Source organism: Zingiber officinale, chromosome 5A (assembly GCF_018446385.1).
Source record: "Zingiber officinale cultivar Zhangliang chromosome 5A, Zo_v1.1, whole genome shotgun sequence".
Lineage (NCBI taxonomy): Eukaryota > Viridiplantae > Streptophyta > Magnoliopsida > Zingiberales > Zingiberaceae > Zingiber > Zingiber officinale.
In genome coordinates this window covers 117,595,506-117,610,648 of record NC_055994.1, presented here as the reverse complement: position 1 = coordinate 117,610,648, position 15,143 = coordinate 117,595,506, and the positions used below count along the sequence as shown (strand labels likewise).

Here is a 15,143-nt window from a genome sequence, read left to right as displayed (position 1 = left end):
ATCTAAAGTTTGAAACTTAGCTACGATGTATTATTGAGATTTTTTTCTAACATAAATTTTCTCTAATTCTCTTTAGTCTTACATCTTATAGGATTAACAACACTGCTAGTAGAAAAGCTTTTATAAATACCTTGGGTCGATGATATTATAAAGTATTTTTTTTTATTTTTTGGCTAATATCAAGTATAATATTAAATTAATTTTTTATAAGAGTAAATCTGTTACAGTAGTTTGTTGTTGGAATTCTTGAGCATCACCTTTGTATTATACTATTTAGCGCACTCTTACCTAATTTATGAGCAACCTTTTGGCTAAGATTAAGTGTAGTATTTATTCTTATCAGTTTAATATCTGATATAAAGAATTAAATTATTTTTTATGAAGGAGAGTTCCTTGCAAACGTAAGGGTGACACTCGAGAATAAATCATATTATCATTGAATAATGTTGTTTAATTACTTATAGAAAATATTCGTTTTATAAAATTTATGTATATTCATGTATTATATTACATATATAATGTGTCTGCCCCGATCACTAGTATTTCATTAAATTTTTAGGCAGGATGGGAATCTTAATCGGTCAAGGGTGATTTGGAAGTAAAAATTTGTCAATTCCAAATTGGGAGGAAAGTAGCAAGATATAAAAGATGGAAAATAAAATGATGCATCTGACCTCCTCATCATTCGGTGAGTCATGCCCGCTTCTCGCTCCAACCATCAAGCTAAGCGACATCTTCAACATCCTCCAGGCGGGATCCTCTATTCCCACCTGCCCTGGTATGCTCCTGGACTAGGGGCAGTGATAGGCGGGATTCAATAACCCCCACTTGTTTGCTAGGGGCAATGATAGACGGGATTCAGCAGGTGGGGATCATTAAATTCATCTATTACTACATTGGACCATGGGCCCTAGTCCGCTAAATATGGATCAAAGGATCTCTGCTCAACATCCTCTAGCATTCCTTAGCGGAGTTCCTTAACAACGTGTGGCAATGTGGTCCTTGACGTTCAGCGGTAGAGTTCCTCGACACTTGCAACAACGTGGTCCTCAGTGAAGTTCCTTTGTGTCTTATAGTCGTGCATTCTCCAGCGTGCAGCAAAATTGCTCATTTTGGTCCTTATCCAAAGTGTAGCATTTGGTGACAACAGCAATCAATGCTTCTCCCTTCTTAAGGCTTTGCTTGATTTCCTAGATTTTTTTTAACGACTACTACGATCCTATCTTCTACCTTCTCCTAGAACTCCTTTTTTTTTTATCAGCTTATACTTTTTCATAGCATGACTTTTAGGGGTTTAGAAGTTCCTTTTAAATAATTTTTTATCAGCTGTGTTTTATTTTTATTTTATAGTAATTAATCTTTTTGAACTTTTTTTACAACAATCTATATTATTATTGTTACTCTTTGTATAGGTTTTGATCCTGTTCGAACCAAGGGTCAACGAACGCTGGGGATATGGCGCTCCTTGCTGGGTCCTCGAGTGCTCCGGTGAACCTGCAGCAAAACCGAGCCGGGAGGGGTGTCCCGGCGACGGCCCTCCGACGCTCAAGTCAGGCGAGGAATAACAAGAAGGTGGTCTCCAGATCAAGATTTCTCATACCTCCGATGAAGAAATGGAGGCCTTATATAGACCTCCCGAAGAAGCCTGGGCGCACCAATCAAAGTAACCACCTGCCTTTGACCATGCCCAGGTATGGGTCTGTCAGAAGGGCCATGCCCAGATATGGATATGTCAGGAAGATGTCCATGAGGCCATACTGCTACTGCATGTATCAACCTTTCCATGATGTGACGGCAAGGTCCTCCATCGTGCGATCTTGTGTACGGCCTAATCATCAGACATGCTTTAACTGATATCCCATATCCCGAGCCGAGCGCATAGACCGCTCGGCCCCCTTTGTACCCTCGCCCTTATCTTGGCCGGGCGGGTCCAGCCAAGCGGCATCCCGCTCGGCCCTTCGATCCTCCTGCCTTGGCGTCGGAAACCCAAACCCTTGGATGGGTTATGTCTAGCTCCGCTCGGACTTACTCAGCTGCTCGGCGTAGCCATTAACCGCTTAGTCAGCCCTTCATCGGTCCTCAAGCTGAGACCCTTCAGGAAATGGGTCCCCCATTCTTACCGCCGGATCACTTGCCTTCCCTTCAAGTCTAGTCGAAGGAGGCAGTGAGTCCGACTGACTGGACTATATGTGTCCGAGCGGGCGGTCGCCGCCTTTCCGTAGCTTATAATATCCCTGGGGCCGTTCGGCCCTTCTGTCAAATTCAGCCGTTCGGCTCTTCATTCCAGTTGTCTTGTCGCTCAACATGGATGTTTGCTTGTCTAGATCTTCTCGAAAATCACGCAAATCTTCTCCATTAAGTCGAAGCATGCGCGGTATGGGCGCATTAATTGTGCCTGGCGACAGAGCGCCACGTGGCTCTTCTCGCGTGGCGGTGATGATCCGTATGATGGGACGCTGGTCATTTTGAAACGGACGGCTAGATGATGACTTCGTCTTCCGTGACCTGCATCCGACGGACGAGGCTGACCAGCCTCGTTCGTATAAAGCCCTCGTCTTCGCCTTTTACGCCGCATTTTCTGTTTCATCGCGTATTCTCCGTCGAAGGTGCCCGCTGCTGCTGCATCATTCCGGCCGTCCCAGCTCTCGCCTCTTGGTGGTCTTCGGCTCTTTGGTGATCCTTTCTGTCTACCTTCCCTCAGTAAGCTTCTCCCTTCCCTTACAAGGCCTTCCCAACTTGTTCTGCCTCCTTTGTTCCCATTCCTTCGATTTCTCGCTGTCTTTTTGCTCCTTCGAGATGGCAAGCTCCTCCGAACCCGCTGTTGGTGTTCACGGCCCTTGGTACCTGACCATGGAGAGTCGGTTTGATGAGGAGGGTGCTCGGCGCCTTGTTCGGACATATGGGATTCCCGATAACTATGAAATAGTTGTAGCCAACCCGACTGACCGGCCCCATGACCCCCCGATCGGCACCATTTGTTTTTTTCTAGACCAATTCCAGGGCGGCCTTAGATTTCCTACCCATCCCTTTATTTTAGAGGTTTGCAACTATTTTCGCATCCCGCTCGGCCAACTTGTGCCGAATTCCTTTAGGCTGCTGAGCGGGGTGGTCGTCCTCTTTAAACTGCACAGTATACCTCTTGACCCCAAAATATTCCACTTCTTTTTCTACCCTAAACAATCCGAGTTGGGCACTTTCATTTTCCAGAGTAGAATAGGCTTTAAATTTTTTGATAATATGCCGACCTCCAACAAGCATTGGAAAGAATTTTTCTTCTACATCCGACTTCCCGAGCGGCCAGCCTTTCGAACCAAATGGCAAACCGCCGTGTCGACTCAGCCGGAGCTCGGCAAATTCAGAAGCAACCCGGCATATCTTCATGCGGCGAACTGGTTGTCCGGTCAGCGGTACAAGATAGACCAGTTGCTTCTCAAGGGGGTGTTGTATATTTTTGGGTTATCTCCCGTTCGGGCCAATCTTCCCTACCGTATGGGTAAGAGACTCTTTACTCCCTTCACCTTTTTTATCTAACTAATTTTAATTTCTTCTATTGCAGCTGAAGTCATGTGGCGCTCCAAGGCTACCGCTCATCTGAAACTGAAGGCCGTGGAAATTGAGGCGGCCACCCCAGCCGCCCGGCAGATGCGGGAGAGGGGGGGCGCAGTCCGCCCCTGAAACAGATGCTGCCTCATCCGCTTCAACGGAGGTTGAGGCGGATCCTGTTTCCTCAGCCCCCGCCGAGCTGGGGGTCCCTCAAGTCGGGGATCCACCGCTGGAAGTTCGGCGAAAGCGTCAAAGGGACTCCAGCCTTCCGCCACCACAAGAGGGAGCACCACAGGTGCCAATCGGCGTAACTTCGCCGGCTCGCACGCCATCACAGATCGGGACTCCAACGGCCTCGCCTACCGCACAGCCTTCCGGCTCTCCTCCCCGGACTCGTCGCCGTTTACGTCGGTTGGGCGAAACTTCCACCATAAGGGAGTCTTCGCAACAAGCGGCTGCAACTGAAGAAGCGCCGTCCGGCCATCCGACCATCAAGACCACCCTCCGATTCCCATCGGAGGAATATTTACTGTTTGCCGATCGGCCATCGCCAAGCTTTTTGAGGACGCCCAGATTCAGGTTGCCCTCATGATGCCCAAGCAGCTCGGCGATAACAATATGCAGCAGGCCACACAGGTAAATTCATCTTTCTTCATGTGCCATGCTATTGTTTGACTCCTGATTTTATTATTTCCTTACAGCGTTGGGCTGAGCAAATCGCCACTAGCCACCGGCTGGCCGAGCTGGAGGATCTCCTGGAAAAACTCCAAGTATCAGGGGGTCCATCGGCCGAGCGGGAGAAACAAACTCTCGAGGCCGAACAGAAGAAGGCTGCTGATCTGGCTGCAGAGGTGGCCCGACTCGAAGACTTGGTGAAGAAGCGGGACGGGGACGTGAAACGCGCCAGTGGCCGGAAGAGGCGGGCGATTGCTGATCTGGATAAAATGAAAGTTGAAGTCCGGGCCTTAGATCAGCAATCTAAAAAGCTAGAGGCCGAGCTGAATGCCGAGCGGGAGATCCGTTCGGCCGAACACACAAAAGCTGCGATGGACTTGAAGGCAGTCCAAGATTCCCTAATTGCCTCCCGGGCGGTGCTTAAAAGGTATAAGGAGGGAGAGCCGAGTCGCTTAGCAGCGGCGCGCCAAGAATATCTCCACTCGGAGCGGTTCGGCGCGAAATTCGGCGACAATGTCTCTTCTACATTCGCCGAAGCGGTCAAGGTCACCCTGGCGTACCTGAAGAAGGGTGGCCACCTTCCCGAGGGAATGCATATTCCCGCCTCCGACCTAGCGGCCATGATTGATGACATCCCGGACGCCTTTTTTAATTTTGAAGACCCGGAGTGAGGCGAGTTCTTTCAAGTGCTTTTTGTATTTCATCCGCTCGGCGGATGCAAAAACTTTATTGTACGTGCCGTTCGACTCCCTTATGCGCCTTGCATTTTTTGTTTGCCTTTCATTGCCCCTTTTTAATGCGTTGCTGCTCATTCGTATAATCTGTTGGGCTCCCCGGGTTTCCTACTAAACGATCGATCGGGTTAATCAATTGACTCGCTTCCTCAAAATCACTTAGCGCTTAACCATATTGTTTGCATTCAGTGCACGCGAGCATTAATCAATCTGGTACTTGTGAACGATCATGAGCTCGTCGGCGTGGATGTTTATAGCCGATCGGCGCGGCTCTCGATTTTTAACGACGGTGCTCGTCGGCGCGGATGTTTATAGCCGGTCAGCGCGGCTCTCGATTTTTAACGACGGTGCTCGTCGGCGCGGATGTTTATAGCTGATCGGCTCGTCAATTTTAACGACGGTGCTCGTCGGCGCGGTTATTTATAGGCGGTCGGCGGCTCTCGATTTTAACGACGGTGCTCGTCGGTAGCGGATGTTTATAGCCGATCGGCGGCTCTCGATCTTTAACGGCGGTGCTCGTCGGCGCGGATTATAGCCGGTCGGCTCGGCTCTCGATTTTAACGACGGTGCTCGTCGGCGGTGCGTATAGCCTATCGGTGCGGCTCTCGATCTTTAACGACGGTGCTCGTCGCGGTTATTTATAGCCGGCTCGGCTCTCGATTTTAACGACGGTGCTCGTCGGTAGCGGTTATTTATAGCCGGTCGGCGCTCTCGATTTTAACGACGGTGCTCGTCGGCGGTGCGGAGCTAGTCGGCGCGGCTCTCGATTTTAACGACGGTGCTCGTCGGGAGCGGATGTTTATAGCCGATCGGCGCAGCCTCGATCTTTAACGACGGTGCTCGTCGGTAGATCGGAATAGCGTCGCCGAGCGGCTCTCGATCTTTAACGACGGTGCTCGTCGGCGGTAGCGGTTATTTATAGCGTCGGTGGTCGACGGAGCGGTTATTTATAGCCGGTCGGCTCTACTTTAACGTCTGGCTAGACTTTATTTATAGCCGGCTCTTAACGTCTGGCTAGACGCGGTTATTTATAGCCACGGTTTAACGTCTGGGCTAGACGGCGCGGTTATTTATAGTCGGTCGGCGCGGCTCTACGGTTTAACGTCTGGGCTAGACGGCGCGGTTATTTATAGCCGGTCGGCGCGGCTCTACGGTTTAACGTCTGGGCTAGACGGCCTTCAAGGCTAACTCCTTACCAGGTCGAGCGACCTTGGCCTTCATAACTTATCTCGCGCTTGAACAGTCTTTGTGCCCGGCCGAACGGCATGGGTCATTTGCTTGCGAACCTAATCGGCTGGGAGGCCTTCACTTATTCGGGTGCTTGGCTCGGATAATCCATATGCCCCTTTTACCCAGCTTGGAGAACGTACTCCTGGCCGAACGGCTCAGGGTCTGCTTCGAGCATTTTGGCTCGGATAATTTATCTCCATCCGGAAGGTATTGGGTCTTTGATCCTCGAGCGCTTGGCTCGACCCATTTACCTCCGGTTAAGCGGCTCGTGGCCTTCGTTTCTTGCCAATGCCTTATATTTGTTCTCTTGATTCTTCATTTCTGCATTTCTAGTATTAGTTGAAAAAAGTACATAGGATGATTTACATTGGCACACCTCTCACCCCGCCCGGTAAGGCTGGAGGTGGTTCGCGCTCCACGGCCTATCTAACTGCCGACCGTCCTCATCCTCCAAATAATACGCGCCCGAGCGGAGCTTTTCAATGATTTTGAAGGGACCTGCCCACGGAGCTTCAAGCTTGCCGACGTCGCCGACCGGCTTGACTTTCTTCCAAACAAGGTCGCCGACCTGGAATGATCGGGGGATGACGCGCCGGTTGTAGTTTTGCTTCATCCGTTGACGGTACGCCATCAGCCGAACGGATGCCTTGGCACGCTCTTCGTCGACCAAATCCAGCTCCATATTCCTCCGCTCGGCGTTGCCTTCATCATAACACTGGACCCGGATGGACTCAACGCCGACCTCAACCGGAATGACCGCTTCACCTCCGTACACCAGATGAAAAGGTGTAACGCCCGTTCCTTCCTTAGGAGTTGTTCGGATGGCCCATAAAACGCTCGGCACTTCATCTGGCCAACTTCCTCCCAAGTGGTCGAGCCGAGCGCACAGGATACGGAGATTGGCCACTTCAGCTTGACCGTTGCTCTGAGGATAGGCCACGGATGTGAAATGTTGCTCAATGCCGTAGCTCTTGCACCAATCCTCTAACATCTTCCCTGTGAACTGCCGCCCGTTGTCGGACACTAGTCGACGAGGGATGCCGAAACGACAAATGATGTGTTGCCAGATGAAATTTTTAACCATTTGTTCAGTGATCTTTGCCAGCGGCTCGGCTTCCACCCATTTGGAGAAATAGTCTACCGCCACTAGTAAGAATTTCCTTTGCCCGGACGCCATCGGAAATGGACCGACAATATCCATTCCCCATTGGTCGAACGGGCATGAAACGCTTGACGCCTTCATTTCTTCGGTCGGTCGGTGGGAGAAGTTGTGATACTTCTGGCATGAAAGGCAGGTAGATACTGTCCGAGCGGCGTCTGTTTGTAAAGTTGGCCAAAAGTATCCGGCCAAGAGGATCTTCTTGACCAATGAGCGCCCGCCCGGATGACCCCCGCATGATCCTTGATGTACTTCCTGGAGGATGTAAGCTGAGTCCTCCGAGCTTACACATTTCAACAATGGGCGCGAGAAAGCTTTCTTGTAAAGCTGATCTCCAATGAGTGTAAACCGACCGGCTCTTCTCCTGAGGAGTCGGGCTGCATATTCATCGAAGGGTGTGGTGCCCGAACGGAGGAATTCTATAATAGGTGTCCTCCAGTCGCTTGGAAACGTGAGGCCTTGCATCCGATCGACGTGTGCCACCAGCAGTACTTTTTCAATTGGTTGCTGAATGACAACTGGTGTTATTGAACTTGCGAGTTTGGCTAACTCGTCTGCTGCCTGGTTCTCCGTTCGGGGGATCTTTTGAACAAGGACCTCTCGGAAAGTGGCTTTGAGTTTTTCAAAGGCTTCAGCGTAGAGCTTAAGCCGAACGCTGTTGATTTCAAAGGTACCAGAAAGTTGCTGAGCAGCCAACTGTGAATCCGAATAGAGTGTCACCCGACCAGCCCCTACATGCCGTGCTGCCTGCAATCCGGCTATGAGGGCCTCATACTCTTGGTAGCTTTGTAATCCAGCCGGACGGATAGGTGCATCTTCTCTTCTTGAGGTGAGAGCAGCAATATTCCAATCCCGCTTCCGAGCCGAGTAGAGGACCCATCCACATATATTCTCCACATAGCTTCCGGCTCTGGCCTTTGCACTTCGGTCACAAAATCAGCCAGGGATTGGGCTTTGATCGCCGAGCGGGGTTGATATTGGATGTCAAATTCACTTAATTCTGTCGTCCACTTGATGAGCCGTCCGGACGCTTCTGGATTTAACAGTACTCTTCCGAGTGGACTGTTCGTCCGGACAATGATGGTGTGAGCCAAGAAATACGGTCGAAGGCGCCGAGCGGCTAGAACTAAAGCAAAGGCCAACTTCTCGAGCCCGGTGTAACGAGATTCAGCATCTTTTAAAATGTGGCTTAGAAAATACACCGGCTGCTCTTCGCCGCTTGCCCTCACGAGTGCTGAGCCTACAGCATGCTCAGTTGACGACAAATAAATATACAGTGACTCACCCCCGATCGGCTTGGCTAGCACTGGCAGAGAATTAAGATATGTCTTCAATTCTCCGAAAGCTCGGTCACATTCTTCATCCCACTGGAATTTAGTAGCCTTGCGCAGGATCTTGAAGAATGGAAGGCTCCGGTCGGTGGTTTTGGAGATGAATCTGGACAAAGCAGGTCAACTGCTGCACTTCCCTTGTGTTTCTGGGAGGAAGCATGTCTTGCAGAGCTTTCACCTTGCTGGGGTTGACTTCAATTCCCCGCTCGGTCACTATATATCCCAAGAAACGCCCTCCTTTTGCTCCGAAGAGGCACTTTTGGGGATTTAGCTTGACTCCATATTTGCGAAGCGTTCGGAAGGTTTCTTCTATGTCCTCGAAGAGATCGGCCGCTCGGACGGATTTGATAAGAATGTCGTCCACATAGACTTCCATATTACGCCCGATCTGCTCCTTGAACACCTTGTTCATCAAGCGTTGATAGGTGGCCCCGACATTTTTCAATCCGAACGGCATCACATTATAGCAATATGTGCCGTCGGCCGTTACGAAGCTTACTTTTTCTTGATCTTCCCGGGCGAGCGGCACTTGATGATATCCTTGATAGGCGTCAAGCATGCAAATTAATTCGCAGCCGGCCGTAGAGTCCACCAGCTGATCTATCCGGGGCAGAGGATAGAAGTCCTTGGGGCATGCTTTGTTCAAATCCCAAAAGTCAATGCAGACTCTCCACTTGCTGCCCGGCTTGGAGACCAATACCACGTTGGCCAGCCAGCTCGGGAACTGCACCTCGCGTATGTGGCCGGCCTCCAGAAGTTTTTCTACTTCCGCCCGGATTATAGCATTCTGCTCGGCACTGAAATCCCTTTTTCTCTGCTTCACTGGCCGAGCATCCGGTCGGACATGCAATTCATGCTGCGCTAGGCTTGGCGAAACCCCGGGCAACTCATGTGTCGACCAGACGAAGATATCATGATTTCGTTGGAGACATTGGATCAGTTCCTTCTTCTGTTCCTCCTCCAGATCAGAGGCGATAAAAGTTGTAGCCTCCGAACGGGTCGGGTGAATCTGTACTTCCTCTTTTTCTTCATAAATTAAAGAGGGCGGCTTTTCAGTGATGGCATTTACCTCGATTCGGGGTGCCTTCCGAGCAGAGTTGGATTCTGCTCGGACCATCTCGATATAGCATCGCCGAGCTGCTAACTGATCACCCCGTACTTCTCCCACTTTGTCTTCGACGGGGAACTTCATCTTCTGATGGAAGGTGGAGACGACCGCCAGGAACTCACTGAGCGCCGGTCGTCCCAAAATGACGTTGTATGATGAGGGAGAGTCCACCACCACGAAATTTGCTGTTCGCGTCCTCCTGAGCGACTCTTCCCCCAATGAGATAGCCAGCCGTATTTGTCCGACCGGCTGCACTTCGTTACCCGTGAACCCGTAGAGCGGCGTTATCATGGGCAGCAACTCGGCTCGATCAATTTGCAGCTGATCGAACGCCTTCTTGAATATAATGTTGACCGAGCTCCCTGTGTCAACAAATACGCGATGAATAGTGTAATTTGCTATTACCGCTTTGATGAGCAGAGCGTCGTCGTGGGGCACGTCGTGGGGCACGTCTATTCCTTCTAAGTCTCTGGGGCCGAAAGTGATTTCCGGTCCACTTGCCCGCTCTTGGCTACAACCAACTGCGTGGATCTGTAGCTGCCGGACGCCCGCCTTTCTGGCTCGGTTGGAGTCTCCTCCGGTCGGCCCGCCAGCAATAATGTTAATCTCGCCCCGGGAAGTATTGCTTCTGTTTTCCTCTTCCCGAGCGGACGGTCGTGACCGTTCTCTAGACGCCCGGCGATTCTCCTGTATCGGAGATCGGTGCCGATCGGGTGTATGTTGATGTCGCCTTTCGGTGCGAGTCCGGTCGGCTTCATGGGTCCTTTGTCTCCTGTCGATGGGAGGAGACCGTCGTTCGGCATTCCTGGGAACGGGATTGGCCACGAAGGGAAGACTTCGACAATCCTTCATGTTGTGCGTATTCGTCTGGTGGAAGGAGCAGAACATAGGGGTCCACCTCTTTTTTGGCTTGGGTCGAGCGGCAGCCACTTCTTGTACGTGCGACCTGGCGTGGGGGGATCGGATTGCTTCAGCTTTCGGTCCTCTAGGTGGCTGCCGCTCGGCATGAATAGGTGCCCGCTCGGTGGGAGTTTCCTTTTTCCGGGCGGCTTGTGCTTCTTCCACGTTTATGTATTCGTTGACCCGATGTAGCATATGATCATAATCTCGGGGCGGCTTTCGGATGAGCGACCGGAAGAAGTCCCCATCCACAAGGCCCTGAGTGAAGGCATTCATCATCGTCTCCGATGTGGCCGTTGGGATATCCATCGCCACTTGGTTGAATCGCTGGATGTAGGCTCGAAGCGATTCTCTCGACTCTTGCTTGATGGCAAACAAGCTGACACTTGTTTTCTGATAACGCCGACTGCTAGCGAAGTGGTGGAGGAAGGCCGTTCGGAAGTCCTTGAAGCTAGTGATGGATCCGTCCGGCAACCTCCGAAACCACCGTTGAGCCGATCCCGAGAGAGTTGTAAGGAAGACGCGGCACTTTACTCCATCTGTATATTGATGGAGCGTAGCCGTGTTATCAAACTTACCCAGATGATCATCCGGGTCCGTTGTTCCGTTGTACTCGCCGATCGTCGGAGGCACGTAGTGCTTGGGTAGAGGGTCTCGTAGAATAACCTCCGAGAATTGACGATTGATCCGCTCGGGAGATGAGTCCGCCCGGGGAGCTTTCCCCTTCCTGTCATACCGCCTTGGCATTTCGTCCGAAGAAGAGCCTCTATCTCTTCGAGCTGGTGCGGCTTCAGGGGTGCGAAATAAGGCCCGATGGAATGCGACGGTGGTTTGAGGTGCTTCCGCTCGGCCACCAGACGCAGATGTTGCTTGTTGCTCCGGCCGTTCGGCTGATGCTTTTTGTTTTTGCTCCATAAGTTTGGCGGCCCTCATCTCGACTAGAGCATCGAGTTCTTCTGTTGAAAGCGTCACGGTGTGTTGTCGTCCAGCCTCGTCCATTGTTCCTGTTCGAATGCAGGTGCGTTCCCACAGACGGCGCCAATTTGATCCTGTTCGAACCAAGGGTCAACGAACGCTGGGGATGTGGCGCTCCTTGCTGGGTCCTCGAGTGCTCCGGTGAACCTGCAGCAAAACCGAGCCGGGAGGGGTGTCCCGGCGACGGCCCTCCGACGCTCAAGTCAGGCGAGGAATAACAAGAAGGTGGTCTCCAGATCAAGATTTCTCATACCTCCGGTGAAGAAATGGAGGCCTTATATAGACCTCCCGAAGAAGCCTGGGCGCACCAATCAAAGTAACCACCTGCCTTTGACCATGCCAGGTATGGGTCTGTCAGAAGAGCCATGCCCAGATATGGATATGTCAGGAAGATGTCCATGAGGCCATACTGCTACTGTATCAACCTTTCCATGATGTGACGGCAAGGTCCTCCATCGTGCGATCTTGTGTACGGCCTAATCATCAGACATGCTTTAGCTGATATCCCATATCCCGAGCCGAGCGCATAGACCGCTCGGCCCCCTTTGTACCCTCGCCCTTATCTTGGCCGAACGGACGACCCGCTCGGCCCTTCGGTTCCAGCCGAGCGGCATCCCGCTCGGCCCTTCGATCCTCCTGCCTTGGCGTCGGAAACCCAAACCCTTGGATGAGTTATGTCTAGCTCCGCTCGGACTTACTCAGTTGCTCGGCGTGGCCATTAACCGCTTAGTCAGCCCTTCATCGGTCCTCAAGCTGAGACCCTTCAGGAAATGGGTCCCCCATTCTTACCGCCGGATCAGGTTTGATGAGATGGTGTGAGATAATGGTGAAGGAGATGACCTAAATTTTAATGATGAAGTTTTAATAAATAGGAATTATGTAGTCCTTCCTTGGATGATATTGAAGTATATGAGAAAATATGTAGTTAGGGGTTTGATAGAGAGTAATCAGCAAAAAGATAATGTTCGACGTGTTTTATTACATAATCTTATTGAGTTATTGTTGGTACTTGGAGTACAACATTTAATCCAGAGGTTTAATGCATGACTAAGATTAAAGTTAGATTAGGTATGATCTAATAATTTGCGTCAAGTATGCAGGTGTAGGTTACTTGACAAGTGGTGAAGTCTGGTTAAGAGTCTAACAATGACTATGTCTTAGTGAAACTAGGTAATTAAAGACTTGATTGAGAGTCAGACATGAGCTAAGTCTTGATTGGAATTGAACAAGAAAGTCCTAAATGGGTACTAGGTGAATCAAGTTTAAGTGGAGTCAGCTAGGAGCTGGAAGTTTGGTGGACAAGTACAAGTGGAGTAAGCTTAAGTTTGGCAGACAAGATCAAGTGGAATCAACTGGGAGTTGTATCTTAACAACTCAATTTAGATGAGTCAGTCGGAAGCTAAGCATCTAGACCCAAAGTAAGTGCGAGCATTACAAGAAAACCCCTCATAGACATCGGTGGAACAACAACGGTTTTAAGCAAAAATCGATGTCTTTGAGTATTTTACACCGATTTTTCCAAAAACCGGTGTCTATGAGCGCAGATTTTCGCTCATAGACATCGGGTTTTTTAGCCGATGTCTATGAGCGCACTATGTGAAAAATGACTTTTTACTTCGCCACAATTTACTTCGTCAATTCAAATATACGAAGTAAAAGTGTATAAGCAACTTCGCTGAAAAACCCGACGAAGTATATACAAATATAGACTTCGCAGATTTAAAAACGCGGGCTTCGCTTTAAACTGAAATAAGCTATTACTTCGGAAAGTTGTTAAATACCGAAGTAGTAACGTCATGAATACAATTTTTAGTGTTTACTCCGAAGTAATAGTACAAGAGTTAACTTTTATTTTGAGACCACTTTTATTTCCCCCCACTTTTTCGTTTTCTTGGGTTAGGGCTTCCCTCTGCCGAAATTGTTTTTTTGGACCTCCTCTTCCTTCCCCTTCATTTCAGTCCTCTCCGTTCCCCCTCGTTAGGGCTTCCGATTTGGAGTCTTAGGCAATAGAGATGAAGGTTTCCTCGTTAGGGCTTCCGAAATAAGGTTTGACAACTTGAACTTTCTTACGCAGGGTTTAGGTTGCAAGTGTTTGAGATATACCGTATGTTTTCAATTTGACAGAGTTGGCGGAAGGCTGAGGTCCAGGTTTCTTTCCTTCGATTTTTTTTTCTTATTCTTCTTCTTTTTCTCCTCCTTTATTTTGCAAAATCATGTTTTAGACGGTCTCCAATTTGTTGTAGGTTTGGTGCTATTCTTCCAACAAAGACAAGTGTTTGGAATTTTTTTTTGCTTTTTTTGTTCAGTCTCTATGTTTACGAGGTCATTACCTAAAGGGCTAATTCATGATGCTTTCTTGGAGTAGATACTTCTGTTTTCGGTTGTTCTTTATTTGGTTTGTTGTTGTGGATCGTGATGAGACCCGTGGTGGGGGCTGCCATAGTCCTCACTGGTCAGTGGGAAGGCAAGGAACACAAATTTCCGACGACGGCAACTGCTTCTGGTGGCCCGTAGACCTTCAAAGGTTTCTCCGGTAAAGTCTTGGGGAAGAAGAGTGTGGCAACCTTGGAAACCGTGGCCAGCAAGGCAAGAGAGGTTGCATTCAAATTTTGTGCCCCGAAAGTCAAAATGAACAGGGAGGGCGGTGGTTTCAAGAATGGCACGTCACCGCTGGAGCTGTGCACGGCATTTTCCAAAGTCGAGATCAGTCAAGGCACGACATTTGAAATACAAAATTTGAATTCATTCTAAGCAATTCAATCAAGGCACGACATTTGAAATTTTGAAATTTGAATTCAGTCAAAGAAATTCAGTCAAGACATGACATTTGCGGCATTTGAAAGTCGAAAATTGAATTCAGTCAAAAAAATTCAGTCAAGGCACGTCATTTCAAATTCAAAATTTGAATTCACAATTTGTTGCTGTAAAATAGTATCAACTACTTCGGTTATTACCAAAAATTCCGAAGTAGTATCTATCTATTATTTCGATCCAGAACGAAGCTAAATATAATTTAATCGATAATTACTTCAGGAATTAATGATATATTACGAAATAAAAGTAATCCATTACTTCATTTTTAACCGAAGTTAAAGTAGGTATATTACTTCACAACAAATACTAAACGATGAAGTCGAAAAGGATTAATTACTTAGGTGTTTTTAAAAACCGACGAAGTTATATGCACTTTTTACTTCGTAATATGTCCGAACCCGACACCCAATACGACTTCGTTTTTTCTGGGCCTACGACTTCGGAGTTTATCCGAAGTAAAATGAATCTTTTTACTACACGCGTGTCTACTTTGGTAAAAACATGTCTTTTACTTCAGGTAATCAACGAAGTAAAAAGTCGTTTTTCACATAGTGGCACCTTTTTTTCATTAATAGACATCGATTTTAACCGCGATTTTTAAAACCGGTGTCTATGAACCAAAATTTTGGCGGACTTTCGTAGCGCCCTTTCTTTTGGGCCTCGCCCACCATAAA

At 49.1% G+C, this 15,143-nt stretch overlaps 1 pseudogene; it reads left to right on the top strand.

The window, feature by feature from the left end:
• The first annotated feature begins 288 nt into the window (after positions 1 to 288).
• On the top strand, positions 289 to 417 carry LOC121983420 (annotated as a pseudogene).
• Positions 418 to 15,143: the final 14,726 nt, after the last annotated feature.